Source organism: Podarcis liolepis, assembly GCF_965112155.1.
Source record: "Podarcis liolepis genome assembly, chromosome: 2".
In the NCBI taxonomy this organism is placed as follows: Eukaryota; Metazoa; Chordata; class Lepidosauria; order Squamata; family Lacertidae; genus Podarcis; species Podarcis liolepis.
Genome location: NC_139555.1, coordinates 43,281,158 through 43,295,987, shown reverse-complemented (window position 1 = coordinate 43,295,987; position 14,830 = coordinate 43,281,158).

Sequence of the window (14,830 nt, the reverse complement as noted above, 5' to 3'; positions counted from 1 at the left end):
AAGCATGCTATGAAGGGAAGAAGAGCAGTATCTAATATCCAGAGAGGTACCAGAATAACTCAGGCCTGCGTGAGACGCTTGTCACCTGCCTTGCAATTCTCAGAAATAAGACTCCGTATATTATTTGGACCTTACGGCCCTGTAAGTATGCCTAGGACTGCAGCTGAATGTGTAGGCTGCAGTTTCCTCAGCAACTGTAAGTGACTAGGAGTGCTTTCCTTAAGCAGGAGAAACATGTCAGAGTGCTGCATTTGCATTAATTAGAGGCTGCTATTTGGGTGTATCTGGTATTGAAGCTGAAACATATAATTGTGCCCTAGACCTGTGTGCAAAATGTAAATAGCAGTCGTGGGTGGGAGCTGGGAAATATTGCAGGAAGGGAGAGTGTAAAAACATATATTTATTACATTTATATCCTGTCTTGGGTTTATTGGAAGAAAGGCTGGGATAGAAACATAATAAATCTTCCAGTGAACTCAAGATGGCATGCATAGCTCTCCCCAACCAGCACATTTTATCCTCACAACAATCCTGAGAATTAGATTAGACAGAGATGGCAATTGGCCCAAGGTCACCCATCAAGCATCATGTCAGAATGGGGATTTGAACCAAGATCTCTCTAGCCCAACACTCTGACCACCACACCACACTAGCTTCCCACTAACTTACTCTGTGGCACAGAGAGCATTCAGGCTGCCTAAGCTGCTGTTTAGTCTAAATATGCAGTTGGAGATCTGGTCATTATGCTGCTTCCCCCCACCCTGGCTTTTGATAAGGAAACCAACTACTCTTTCTCTATATTGAAGAATGTCAAGGAAGCTCAAATCAAGAGGGGAAATGAGCATCTTCATCACCTGGTAAAGTCCAAAGCAGTTGAATCAAATCCATATGCCCCCTTCTCCCAATTTGGTTGTAGGCAGTGGGGTGCGGTGGCAAGGCTCACATGACCTGCAGTCAGTCATGTAGAGGAGTGTGAACCCCCCAGTGGAGACAATCTGGTGCTCTTGCTGGCGTGTTTGCACCACGCCAACCACACCACCACCTTGCCCCTCCCCTTCTACCTGTGAGCAAGCAGCAGCAATCGATTGGTGGCCAGGTGAGTACTGCTGCTCCACCACAGCACCACGGCTACTGTTTGTAGACCTACTTTGGCCCATAATAATTTGGCGTCATCATAATTCAATGAGCTCTGACAGAATGAAAGTCTCAAAAACCAAGAGGGAGATTATATTTTGCTAGGAGGACAGATAGAAAACGACACACTTGCAGGGAGGTGGAGGAGAGATTTAGAGCAAAGGAGGATTAGAGATGGTTTTATCTTAAAGCTGGAGGGGGGAACTTGGAGAATTCTGGAATGAAACAAGAGAGCACGGGTCAAAGGATTCTTAGATCCTGAATCTCTGAGTTCTGCTTTCAGTTTTGGTAGCATATAGTTTTGGAGGCACATCTGATTGAACAGTGTGCCTTGTCATCTCATTCTCTGCCTTTCCACTCACAGTAGAGCAGTTTTAGGCATAGCGAATCAAAGCAACAGCATACAAAACTAAGGCTGCGCATGAGTGGCTTGAAAAACAGCCAGGTCATCCCCTCCCACTGCGTTTTACATTGCCGTAATACTGTATGCGGGGGCGCGGGGGGCGCTGTGGGTTAAACCACAGGGCCTAGGACTTGCCGATCAGAAGTTCGGTGGTTCGAATCCCCGCAATGAGGTGAGCTCCTGTTGCTCAGTCCCAGCTCCTGCCAACCTAGCAGTTCGAAAGCACGTCAAAGTGCAAGTAGATAAATAGGGGAAGGTAAACGGCATTTCCGTGCGCTGCTCTGGTTCACCAGAAGCGGCTTAGTCATGCTGGCCACATGACCCGGAAGCTCTACCCTCGGCCAATAAAGTGAGATGAGCGCCACAACCCCAGAGTCGGTCACGACTGGACCTAATGGTCAGGGGTCCATTTACCTTTACCTAATACTGTATGCACCAGAGAGGGGCAGGCATGTCTCTGCCCAGTGCACACTGCCTGAACTGGGAGCCTACAACCCCTCCCACTCCAAACTCCTCTTCCATTAAGCTGCACATGTGCAATGAGTGTCTGACATGTACACATCTCCATTTAATCACACTTTCAACTCAGATGAAAGCTCATTTGGGGGAAAGGGCATCAAACAGTGATTTCTTTTTTAAAAAACCACACACAACCTATTAGTTACTTATGAATTGTGGCTAATATATGTGTGCTTGGCTTCAATCACTAGTGGCGGGAGCACACTAGAGTCAGGGTAAATGGTGATGTGTAGTCATCCTAGGGAATCTGGTTACAAGGGCATCTCCAGAGGCTGGAGTTGTAGGGAAAGGAATAAGGTTGCATTCAGCTCAGTGGCTCTTGCCGCAGAGTCCCAGGTAACTGTGCATTGAACCAAGCCTTAGCGATGCTCCTGATCTCCACTTCCCCCTTTCGTGGCTCCTTGTGAGGAAAATACCAAGTTACGGAAGTGACCAGGATTGAACAGCTGAAATTGTTTCCCTCTAGAAAACCAAGAGAGTCTTTCTTGTTCGTTATTATTTAGAGAAGGCACACAAACATGCTGAATTCCTCTCGGCCTTTGGATTCTATGATAAACATCAGTTACCCTCCCCAGAATGCAAAAACAATGTGGAGCCATGGGGTGAAGCACACAGTCCACTGAGCACATTTTCTCTGTGACTTCTGCATTGGAACGCTGAACTCCTTTCTTAAATTAGCGCCGTCATTTTTCATGGGGTTTAAAAATAAGCAGGTGGCATGTGCTGCGTTGCTGGCCGCACGCATTCAAACATCATGACAGATGGTCTTTGGAAGCAGGAGATGGGCTTGAAGTTATTTTTAATTAGTGAAATTTGGCTCTTTGTTTGGCTGAGCATGTGGGATCTCAGTTCCGCAAAGAGGCTGAGCCATTGAACAACTGGGAAAACTTGTAAGGCTTTGGGGGAGTCTGGAGCCTTGAGAGTCAAGTGATGGCTTTAATTAAGCTTTCTTCCAGATACAAATTACCTACAGGTGCTACTTGGCTGTCTCTCAACAGATGCTTTTCTCGACCTTCATCAAGCCTTGGTTTTTCTTAGTCAATTTTCTTGTTTAAAAAAATAAAAATCAAGATGCTCCAATTTTGAGAGAAGCAGTGGTACTTCAGTTGTATTTCAATAGCAGCTGAAGCAGAGAAAGGGATGTTTAACTGGCCTGCATCTCCCATCACTGTATGTGCATTCTGCTTTCCAAATCTAGGATACACATGCAACTGAAACTCCCCCAAGCCCTGCAGTGGGGGGGGGGGGATGCAGGCATTCTACATGTACCAGTGTCTTTTCCACTGTGGGGCCAATTGAGCTGGGGGCGGGCGGAATTAGGTCTAGAAAATAGTGCACACTGGAGCACTCATGGATATTTTAAAGTTTTGTTTTTTAAAAAAGGTATCAGTATATCTGATTATGAGACTTGGGCATCACATATGGGTTATGCCTCAGATCCTTGCCAAATCTGTATCAAACAATTATTTCTGGGGCTAGAATTAACCTAAAGGTCATCCAGTCCAATTCTGCATTCAAGGTTGGAAGACTCAGATCATCCTTCCAATCTCCCCATCCTAAGCTGTCGGCTCAGCACCCTACAAATGTCACAAGAATTCAGAGATCTTAGGACTTGCTCTATGATGTTACATGAATCTGGTTTGTGCTGAGGATAAGGAAGAAAAATGGGGGGAAATGCCATCTCTAACCTTTGACTAGGCATGTTAGGATCTAGTTAAAGTGGGTTTCTAAAGAGAGGGGTGAGGTTCTAATATCTACTGACCAGCCCCCTGTGTCAAACTTCATTGCACCCCTACTCTACACTATCATGACACAGGTGGTCAAGAGTCTTTGTGGTTTTTATTTCTGCATTACATTTGCATTCAGTAAATCAGGATGAGATACTTGGGAGGTTTATCCCATTTTCATACAGCAAACTGTGAAATAGCTTAAGCAGACAGATAATTACTGGCTCAAGCTTCGTAAAGGAGCAGGGATCCGAAACAGATGCAGTGTTGCTCACCTACAGCTCCCATCATCCCTGACCATTGGCCATGTTGACTTAGAATCACAGAATTGGAGGGTTGGAAGGGACAAGGCTCATCTAGTCCAACATTCCTGTAGTGCAGGAATATTTTGTCCAACATGGGGCTCGAACCCACAACCCTGAGATTAAGAGCCTCGTGCTCTACCGACTGAGCTATCCACTAGGGCTGCTAGGGGTTGGGAGTCCAATCATATCATTGGCTTCAAAAGGAGTTTAGGCAACTTCACTCCCACTGTGACAGCTTTGTAGCCAAAAGCACAAGAGGCAGGAACCTGCAAGGTCAGTCTCAGGCACTGCACCATGCCATCGCTGCCATTTGAAAAATGTCTTACCAAAGAGCTGCCTCAACACCGCAGATTTTGAAACTGCACAGATCTGTACACAAACTGTTGTTCTTCTCAATGTGTTTTATCTTTTAGAACTGTCAGAAATTGCACTATAAATAGGTAGGTCACTTCGTGGCAAAGGCACTGTGAAGGTCCACGGTGTTAGGAAAGTTGGAAGTAAACAAGGCACACATCACAGCCCATCCTGGGAAATCGAAATGCCACCTAGTTAAATTCCCACTATATAATCAAGCCCTTCTATACTGGCAGGCAGAACACGACAACCACCAAGAGGCCCTGTGCCACAACTGGCATAACTGGATACAAGGACAATTTTTGGAAGCAAGCTGCCTAACCTGTCCGATCAACAGCTTGTACAGGGGCCATAGAATAATAGATTCCTAGAACTGTAGAGTTGGAAGGGACCATGGGGTCATCTTTTTCTTGCAAAGCATGTGAGTCACAGCCAAATATTCCCACCTCTTCAAAAACATTGTCTGGAAGTACATTGTGCACTCACTGGAGGTACAGGCAATGCTTAATTGGGGGTGTTGCATAGGAGGGCAACCATTTTCCCTGGTGGGGGCAGGAAAGGTACTTATCACCCAGATCTTTTTATATTTGTAAAAATGGAATTTACAGGTTAATTTATAGTGATAAATGGGCAGTGCTAAAGAAAGGAAAGCTAGCAATACAACAGAGACTGTGCCAGCAGCATTTCCCCCCTTCTGCTTACACTACTGCCTTATATAGATTATTAGAGACATTTCAGAGAGCTGCAGTTCCCTTGTAGGAATTCCACAGAAGCTCCTGCTCTTTTGGTATTTTGTTTGTTTGGGGGAATTTTGATCCAACAACCTGAGCCGCAATTGAAGCTCTGCAGAAAGGTAGTTCCTCCCAGGAGTGGGGCTGCGTTGCTGACTTTGCTGCAAGGCAGATTTTTATAGTGGGCGAGTACGGTAGCATCCCATATGAGGGCAGCAGAGGATAATGCAGCTCCAGGCCAGAGTGCTGTAGCTGTAGAAAGTATTTGTGGTTAAGAGTGGCATGTTCCCCTTCAGGCCCCAAGGAGGCCCTCTGCTCACTAAAATCAGTCTCACTCAGGCTCTGCTGGATTATTTGGTAGCAGTTCCTGCCCTTGGGTGGCTGTGCAATCGCTTCAAAATGGTCAAAGCCTATTGGTGCTGCGTGTGTGATTGATCAGTCCTCTTTATATGCCACTGGTGGGGATGTGAGAATAAGAATGGCCGCCTCAATGCTCTAAAAGCACAATGTGCATGATAGACAGATGGATAGACAGGCGCGTGCACGCACACACACACACACACACACACGGAGCTACCTTATACTGAATCAGACCATTGCTCCATCTGAGTAATGCCTGCACTGATTGTCAGCAGCTCTCCAGGGTTTCAAGCAGGGAACCTTTCCTAGCCCTACCTGGAGATACAGGGGATTGAACTAGGTGCCTTTAGCATGCAAGGCAGATTCTCTACCACTAAGCTATGGTTCAGTTACGTATTCTCTTCTCCATCCCTCTGGTGAAAGGTGAATTCGAGATCCCCTTAGACACCACAAATACAGGCTGAAGCTTTTCCAGCTGGCCCCCCACTTCACAGCCCCACTGCTGTGCACTATCATCATGTCTGAGGGAAAGTTGTCATTGGGATCACACTTTGTGAGGGAGAAGAGATGGTTCATGTTTAAAGGAGCAGTGTGATTCTTTCGTTGAATCCTGGATTCCAGTCAGGCGTCGCTTTAAGCAAAACTGTATTGACATGACCCATTTACCGTAACTTATTCGAAAGCAATAGTATTCCTTTCAGGTTTCAGGCCTGAGCACTAAGGGAGCCCTTCTAGGCGCTACCCAGAGTCTAAAGTAAGAGTGAGGGATAGGAAAGAATAGGAGGCCTGTTGCAAAATGGGCCTCATTGTTGCCTTTCCTGCCTTTCTTCTGTACTTCATGCCTTTGGGATGGAAATGAGCCTGGTGTTATTAAACAGGAAATAGTTTGGATTTAGTTCTGACTACTAACAGCTATTAATGGCATAGGGCTCTGCTTTTAATTATAGTGAGGCCCAGCTTAAACCACACGGACCCTGATGCCCTCCAGCTTCAACATATCCATTTATGTACATGTAAATCTGGGCCGTTAAGTAGACAACCAAAACTAATCTCCTCTTAAAACCTATATGTTACTTGGGCTGACACACAAAAGCTGTTTGCCCCACCCAAAAAATCATCATCATCATGTGTGCGTCATAACTATCAGAGCTGCTGCCACCTGATGCCTACATGTTTGTGGCACTGGCTGCAATTTGTGACTTTCTGCTTCTTCCTCTGGCTTTATAAACACTTCTATTTTCTACCTTCCTCCTTTCTAGCTGGGGGCCACCCCCAGCTGGGAGCAAGCTGGCGCCATGCAAAAGGAGAAGTACACAGTGTCCATGCTTGAGAAAGATATATGAACAATATCTGTGCACAAAATCCACATGGTGTGGAACACACACACATATATGTATGTTTTTCAGCTGTGGGAGGTGTAAGACCCATACAAATGCAGGCAAGGAGCAGCCAGAAAATGATCACATGCCTCAGTTGTGTTTGCATTAAAGAATACCCCCCCCCAAAAGAAATACATACATGGGCACATTGCATCTGATGCGGTGTGCATCTGTTTTGAATGTGGGTATTGTACCCAAATAGAAAAACTGGAGTAGTTCTAAGCATGTGGGAAAGAGGTTACCCGCTGGGAAGAGACACTCAGCACATGCTCAGAGGCACTCCTTCCTCATTAATATATTTCAGGACTCATTCCTGATATAAAAACCAGATTCCAGAGCTGGTTCCAAAGCATCAGTTATATCCCAACTGATTCCATCACAAATAGGCTATAAACAATGCAAGCAGAAGCTCTTGGGCTGGTACAGAAACTTGCAAGGGAAAACACCACTTGGAAAGACACACTGTACTGCAAGCAGCACATGGAAAACAGCCAGGAAAAATGTGTGAAAGCAGATCAGAAGTCCCTGGTCTAGGGAGCAATTTCACTGAACACCAAACATCATGAATGGACTAAAAAAAGGAGAGGTTCCCAGGAGATCAGGGTGCAGGCTTGAAAAGTGTCACTCACCCCTGCCCACCCTGTTCCTGGGTTGGTCAACAGATGCCCTGTCCCAGCAGAGTCCTAGGTAGCCTGACTTTCTTCAGTCTGTAGGGACTTCTGCCCAAAGGTCTTATTGACAATAAAAGCAGCATGCAACTGAGCTGGCTGATCTTTCCACCCCATGATTCTGTCACTCTTTCAGTGAGTTCCAGCCTCAGCCATTGCTTTGTTAAAAGCAAAGACACAGTTATGACATAACCCATCCTGTCAAAGCCCCCGTTGTACTTTCTCTGGAGCCTTCCAACGTGAGGCAAGAGGCCAGGGATCCTCTTCATAAGGGGAGTGAACTATAAATAGATTTGTTTGTTTTTTTAATATATATTTTAAGCCTTTCTGTCGTTAAAACCAGCTGAGATCACCCACAAATCCCCAACTGTCAAGGCCCATTTGTGTGTACTCTTGGCTCCCGTAAGTCTGATGAAAGAGGAAGCCAGAGGGGAAAGGTTGTGGCACAGATTGAGCTGCAGCAATCAAGTGTGGCATGAGAGGGACGGCCGGGTCGCAGCAGGGTTCCTGAGTCACTTATTGCAGCCACACCTGTCTATGGAGAACTGTGCGCCAGTGCGCATTCAGTGCGTTGCTGCTTCGGAGAGCTGAATTAGTTTTGATTCAGCCTTGGAAGGATACAGAGGTCATCTGCAGACCTATAACCAGTGCTTTTAGGGGGTACTCAATGGTACACAGTAGCAGCACATCTTCTTTGGTGTTAAAAAGTGTGACACTTACTGTAACAACTTCATGGTGAGCACCGGCACCTACTTTTCTAGAAAAAAAGCAGTGCCTATAGGTATTGTTGTGTCCACCCCAATCTCCGAGTAACAAGAGACTCCAGGGGTGTCCATGCTTACCCAGAGTTCAGTTCCTTGGAAAGAAGGCCAATGGAGACTGTGGTGTCCTTAGGTTATATGGTTTTATTTATACATACATAGCAGGCATGTCCAACCAGTAGATCAGTAGATACCAATAGACCAGTAGATACCAATCCTGGTAGATCGCTGGATCCTTATCTATCACGGGCTTAAATAAAGTGTACAAAAAGTTAACTAAATAAAAAGCTCAAAAATTCTTGGAATCCTCCCCCAAAAAAGCTCAACAATCTGGGCAATCCACCCATTGCATGCAGGCTCCTCCTCCCTCCAATGACAATGGGTAGATCACTGCCAGTTTTTTTTTATTTTGGGGGTAGATCACAGTCTCTTGGGAGTTGGACGTGCCTGATATATACCATAGAATGGAAGGGCTCACCACATTAACACCCCAACAGGTCTTGCTTCCCCATCAGGTTTCCAGTGAAGCCCCAGTCTCCGCTTTGGACCCAGCACAGAGCAAAACGTGCCTCTGCCTCCTCAGCTGCTAGAGCTTCAGCCAAACTCTCTCTCCATCACTCAGGCCACCACCCCCCTTGGCCTATTGTTCCTCCTCCTGGGATGACTTGGGATCCAGACAGGCGAGCTGGGAAACGGCTTGCCCGTTTTTTCTCCATGGCAGCATAGCTCACTCTTTGAGATGCTGACACTTTGAGATGTACTTAACTGGCCAGCTAGGGTCATTGCCTTAACCAAAGGAACCACACAAGTTCCCTCTTGCAGGTTATAACCTCAGAGTCACAGGATCACAGATTTGGAAGGGATCCACAGGCATCATCCAGGCCTTCTCCCTCCCCCCAGAAAACACCCCTATAACACCATATAAAATCCTTTCTCCCACCAACACTGTCAGAAACAGCCTGGCCATCCCGGACCCTGAAGGGATTGTAGAAAGGAGCAGGATACAGTGGTACCTCAGGTTAAGTACTTAATTCGTTCCGGAGGTCCGTTCTTAACCTGAAACTGTTCTTAACCTGAAACACCACTAGCTAAGGGGCCTCCTGATGCTGCCGCCGCGCCGCCAGAGCCCGATTTCTGTTCTCATCCTGAAGCAAAGTTCTTAACCTGAAGCACTATTTCTGGGTTAGCAGAGTCTGTAACCTGAAGTGTATGTAACCTGAAGCGTATGTAACCAGACGCACCACTGTATAACTGTATAAGTGTCAGAAAGGTTATTTGGGAAGAGAAGGTGGTAGCTGGAAAAATCACTTGCTGCTTAGCTTGGTATTAAGTATTCCAGATGTGAGACTTACAAATAGGGTCAGCATGTAGGAGGGCCATCCCACTCTTTTCTAACCCTGCTAGGCTCAAAACTGAAAACAGGAACATGGGAATACTGTTCCATCCCAGCAGAACTTGGTGTTTCCTTTCTCTCCCTTTTTCCCAAGCTTAAGTGATGGTTTCCTGTCACCAGAGTCAGATTTTTCAGCTTTCCCTATTTTTTCTGCTTGCTGAGTCTCAGGGGAGGGTTATGGCCAGATTGGAAACTCTGAGGAAGCAGCAATAAATGAAAGCAATTAGACAGGGATATGCTGTGTGTGCCTGTCAGCCAGCCAGTGAAGCATCTATGAAACAGAACATAAGAATTCTGGGCACTGTCGTTCCTTAAGTGGTCTTGGGAATTGTAACTCTGTGGGGGTAAACTACAGTGCCCAGAATTCTGTGAGGGAAATAATATTCTTCGGATGTGCTTTAAAGGTAAAGGTGTGTGTGGTGTACTGTACACAGCCTCGAGTCAGATCATTGGCTCCTCTAACTCAGTAATGTCGACACAGAGCATTTGTTTCAGTGTTTTGGGGTGGGTGGGTCATTCATCATGGACAGCTATGCCCCCTCCCATGCCCTACGCTTCCTCAGTGCTTTCATTTCTTTTCCAGCCATGCTCCTAACTGTTTCTGGTGTAAACAGAAAACTGCACAAGCAGAACACATAAAAATGTCTTCACCAGATAATGAGCAGCAACATCAATCTGAAAAGTTTCCTAAGAAAGAGAGAGAGAGAGAGAGAGAGAGAGAGAGAGAGAGAGAGAGAGAGAGAGTGTGTGTGTGTTTTCTTCTTCTTATGATCAGTCAGATTTGCATAATCCCAGATTTTTAATGTGTTTTCCCAGAAGCAAAACACATTACAATTGTGTGCTGAGAATCTACAATTGCCTGGCTGTTTGCTTTTGTGCACTTTGGGGTGGGTTGTTTTGTTTTTCTAAAATACAGCATATGGTTATGTAAGACAATTCCACTAGTACGATCTCCCTCTCCCACATAGGCCTAGATGGAACTGATGCCTCTCGCTTCTCAGTAGGAAGGGAACAACACTGAGCCTGTGAAATTTTTGAAAAATGTTCCTTCAGCATTTCCCCATAAGTTGACAGAGAACATAAGTGTCAGTCACAATGTCACCCACATCACATGGCAGGTGAACTTCTGTAAACTCCTGGCTGTAGTTGACAAAAGGACAAGAGGCCTATAAGCCACAAAGCATTGACTGGTGGGATAATTCATTGGTATCCTTCACTGGTTGCTGAGGTTTTTTTGGGGAGGGGTCCCCCTCTCCTATCTATAATACTTGTTTTGTATCTTTCCCTCAAGGTATTCAGAGCATAGTTTTAGCTTCACAACAATCCTGTGAGGTAAATTAGACCAAAAGTGCCTCCAAACTATCACTACTTTCAGGTGCAGGTAGGTAGCTGTGTTGGTCTGATGATGTCGAAATAAATAACTCTTTAAAAATAAAATAACAATAATAAAAATTGTCTAGTAGCACCTTAAGACCAACTAAGTTTGTTCTAGGTATGAGCTTTTGTAAGTGTGCATGCACACAAAATCTCATACCTAGAACAAGCTTAGTTGGTCTCTAAGGTGCTACTAGACTATTTTTTAATTTTTAATTTTTTTTTATTTTTTGCTTTCAGGTGGGATTTCATCACATACCAGCAAATTCAATTGGTCAATTGTAGTTGATTGGGAGGTCTTGCACAACCAACCTATTTCCTTAAAAGACTGGATTTCTTGTAATGAGGAAAGTGGTGAGAAATGCAGGGGAATAACCCTTGCTTTGAGGCAATGTCATCCAGCCTCCCAACAAACGAGCTGGAGTGAAAGATGCTCATTAAACAGCCACTGGCAAATCAGGATGGATGCTCTATAACCATGTTGTCTGGAAGCACTCTAAAAGACTTGCCCAAGGGCCATCCAGTATGCTTCATGGCTGAGCACGGATTTTAACCTGGTATTCACTCTGGAACCAGAACTCAATCTGTATAGTACTACTACATCACAATGTTTTGGGGAGTTTGAAATCCTCCCTTCAAAGAATCACAGAATTGTAGAGTTGGAAGGGACTCCGAGGGTCATCTAGTCCAACTCCCTGCAATGCAGGAATATGCAGCCATCCCAAATGGGGATTGAACCTGCAACCTTGGCATTATCGGCACCACACTCTCACTAACTGAGTCCATTAACTGATCCGGAGATTCATTCCGTCCTCCCCCAACTCTTCCTGGGAGCTCAACTCTTTCAATTCAGCAACACACAGACTGGGCAGGTCAGTGTCTGCTGTGTGGTTTTGTGTGGGTTTTTTTTTTTTTTTAAGTGTATACGCAGAATTTTGCATGATTTAGGATAGACCGATACAAACAAAGATAGCTAGATAGAGACAGATGATAGAGATAGGTAGATGATAGATCAGCAGGCAGGCAGGCAGGCAGATACACTAGATGGATACTGAGCTTGAGGTTAAACTCCAAAATCTTCAGCTCAAATGAGTCTAAGTCTTTCCCTGTTTTCTCTCTTGCCTCCTTTAGGAGGTGGTTCTTTAAGCATCCTAGTCCTATTTAGGACTTTAAAGGTAGTAACCAGCATTTTGAATCATACATGGAAATGAGCAAGTAGCCAGTAAAGTTAGTATAGCAATGGGGTAATAAAATGGCAGCACCATGGAGCCATCCTCACAACACTGGCATTGCTGCATCATACATAGACAGCAATGGGGCAGGAGGGTGGTGAGTGGGGCTCCATGGAGGCACCAGCAGAGCCAATCAGGTGCTCCTGTCAGTGTCTTCGCACAGCCCTGACCTGCCCCCATCACATCAGCCTCTGCTGCTCTTTCTAGGCTCAGTCTTTGATGGAGGCTAATGAGCACATATAGACAATTTGCCTTTTCTTTCTCTAAAGCCACACGGGACTGAGCCACAATCATTTGTAGAGTATCTCCCTCCACTGTTCCCACTAAAGTAACAAGAGGTTGAAGGAAATCACCATGAACACTGCAGAGCTGCTATATTCTTCACTGTGGTAATCTGATCAAGGCACGAGGCTGACGACAGCACAGCAGAAACCAGAACATAAGCCAAGGGAACTTTCGTCATTTTCAGGAAATATATGATATAGCCCAAGAACTTGTGGTGAGCTAGTTTGGTGTTGCCAAGAGACTGTTGTGTGCTTGTTATGTTTATGAAATTGTGTGAGGAAATTAACCTTATAGTATGCTTTGAGGACAAGGCTTGCTCTACTGATGTCCACTGAATCAGTCTGAAGCAGGTGCATGAAAAACCAAGTTCCTTTTGTTGGTCACAAGGGCACTTTTGGACCCCACAGCCAGTGAGCAAGGGAGTCATGACTGGGATCTAACACAGATAAACCAGTACGCAGACTGTTGTCAGATTTTCTAAAAGTGAAATTCACTTCAGACTGCAAACTTAAACTTTCTTGCTAAGAAGTAAGTCCCATAGTTCTAAGTTAATGTGTTTAGGATTGATCTATAAGAAAAAACCCTTTCAGAGAAGCCACTCACACATTCAACAAAGCTGTGAATTTCACTACAGTGCCGATTACCAAATAGGCAGAGTAGGCATCGGCCTATGGGCCCCACACCTTTTAGGGGCCCCACGACAACGGATTGCAACAATATTGAAAGAAAATTACAATAATGTAATAGGATATAATTGGCATGGTCCGCCCCCCACCCTGAGCTTTCTACTACTTAGGGGCTTCCACGGGGTTTAATCCAGCACTGCTTCACTACCCTGGCTAACCATGCCCCCAACATTCCCCTCTGGTCACACTCAGCGTCCACACATTCAGTTGAACACATGTAAGGGGGCCTCTATAATGTGAAGCTCTATGTGCACTGAAGGTTCTCATGAATGCAGTCTTTAAGGAGTGCACCACTTCGTGTATGGAGGATAACCTCATGTGCTAATTATAAAAAGGGAGAAGTCACAAAAGCTACAATGCCAGAGTAATAATGGATTGGTTAAAGTGACTCTTGAACTTAAGGGGAAAGTTAGACATCTCAGGCTGGTGCACAGGGCTACACTTTCTCAAAACCATAAATTATTGCTTCTTACTGCAGCGAGGTCTGGGAAGACTGGTCTTCAATTTATTCCTAAGTGGGACTCAGGAACAGATCCAAGATGTAAATATAGCTGCATTTCAAGGAAATAGATACCATAATGGTCAAAATCCAAAATGTGTAGACAAGAAGACTCGGGGGGGGGGGATGTGGGGGACATTCTACTTAACAGTTAACTTTCCACTCAAAGGGAACAATGCAAAAATGAGGACACTAATTAGAAGACAATGCGAAGGAATAGTTTATAAGGGAATAAATCCCTCAGGAATGCACGAGTAGTGTTTATAAAGATCAATATGACCATATATAAATTCCAGACAGCAGAAAAAGGATACTGGAGTTGTTAAATAGTGCAGTAAAAGAAGCTATTAAAAGCAGACTTTAAAAGAAAAAAAATCAAAGTCTATTCCAAATGAGGGCAGAAATCCTGGACATTTAGTGAAACAAGGCAAAGATGTGGAAACTCAAGTGATATTTTGAAAGTTTAGAAAAGATACCAAGAACAATGTGAAGAATGCATTTGAATGTAGAGACTTTAGTTTGATTTGTTTGTTCTATCCTCCCCATATATTTATGACTCAAGACGGATTATAATATTTTGAAGGGGAAAAAATTATACTCAGCTCCTTGCAAAATGTCATGAGCTACTTTTCACTTAAAAAAAAAAAAATGTTGGCGCTTTATTTTATTTATTTGCATTTCCTGTTAAGCTTGTCCGTGAGCAATTCTGAATTATTCAATGTTTGTTTCCATATGAAACTTCAAAAAGCACATGCCTTCTTTGGAACTCCAACCAGCTCCATCAGCAGAACCCCTATGCAAGAGCTTCCACTTGTGCAATGAGCCTTCCTTTCTCCCCTCCCCTCCTGCAATTGGCTCTTGGAGGGGTCAGGAGAACCCCCAGAACAGAACATGGTATGGTGGGAGGAGAGAGGAAATCATTCCATCTGGGAAGCAGGAATGCTTGTGGAGATGGAACAATCAGAACAGAGCAACACTGAATTCAATCCCTTGAGTCTTATACATGTGCAGAAATGCACA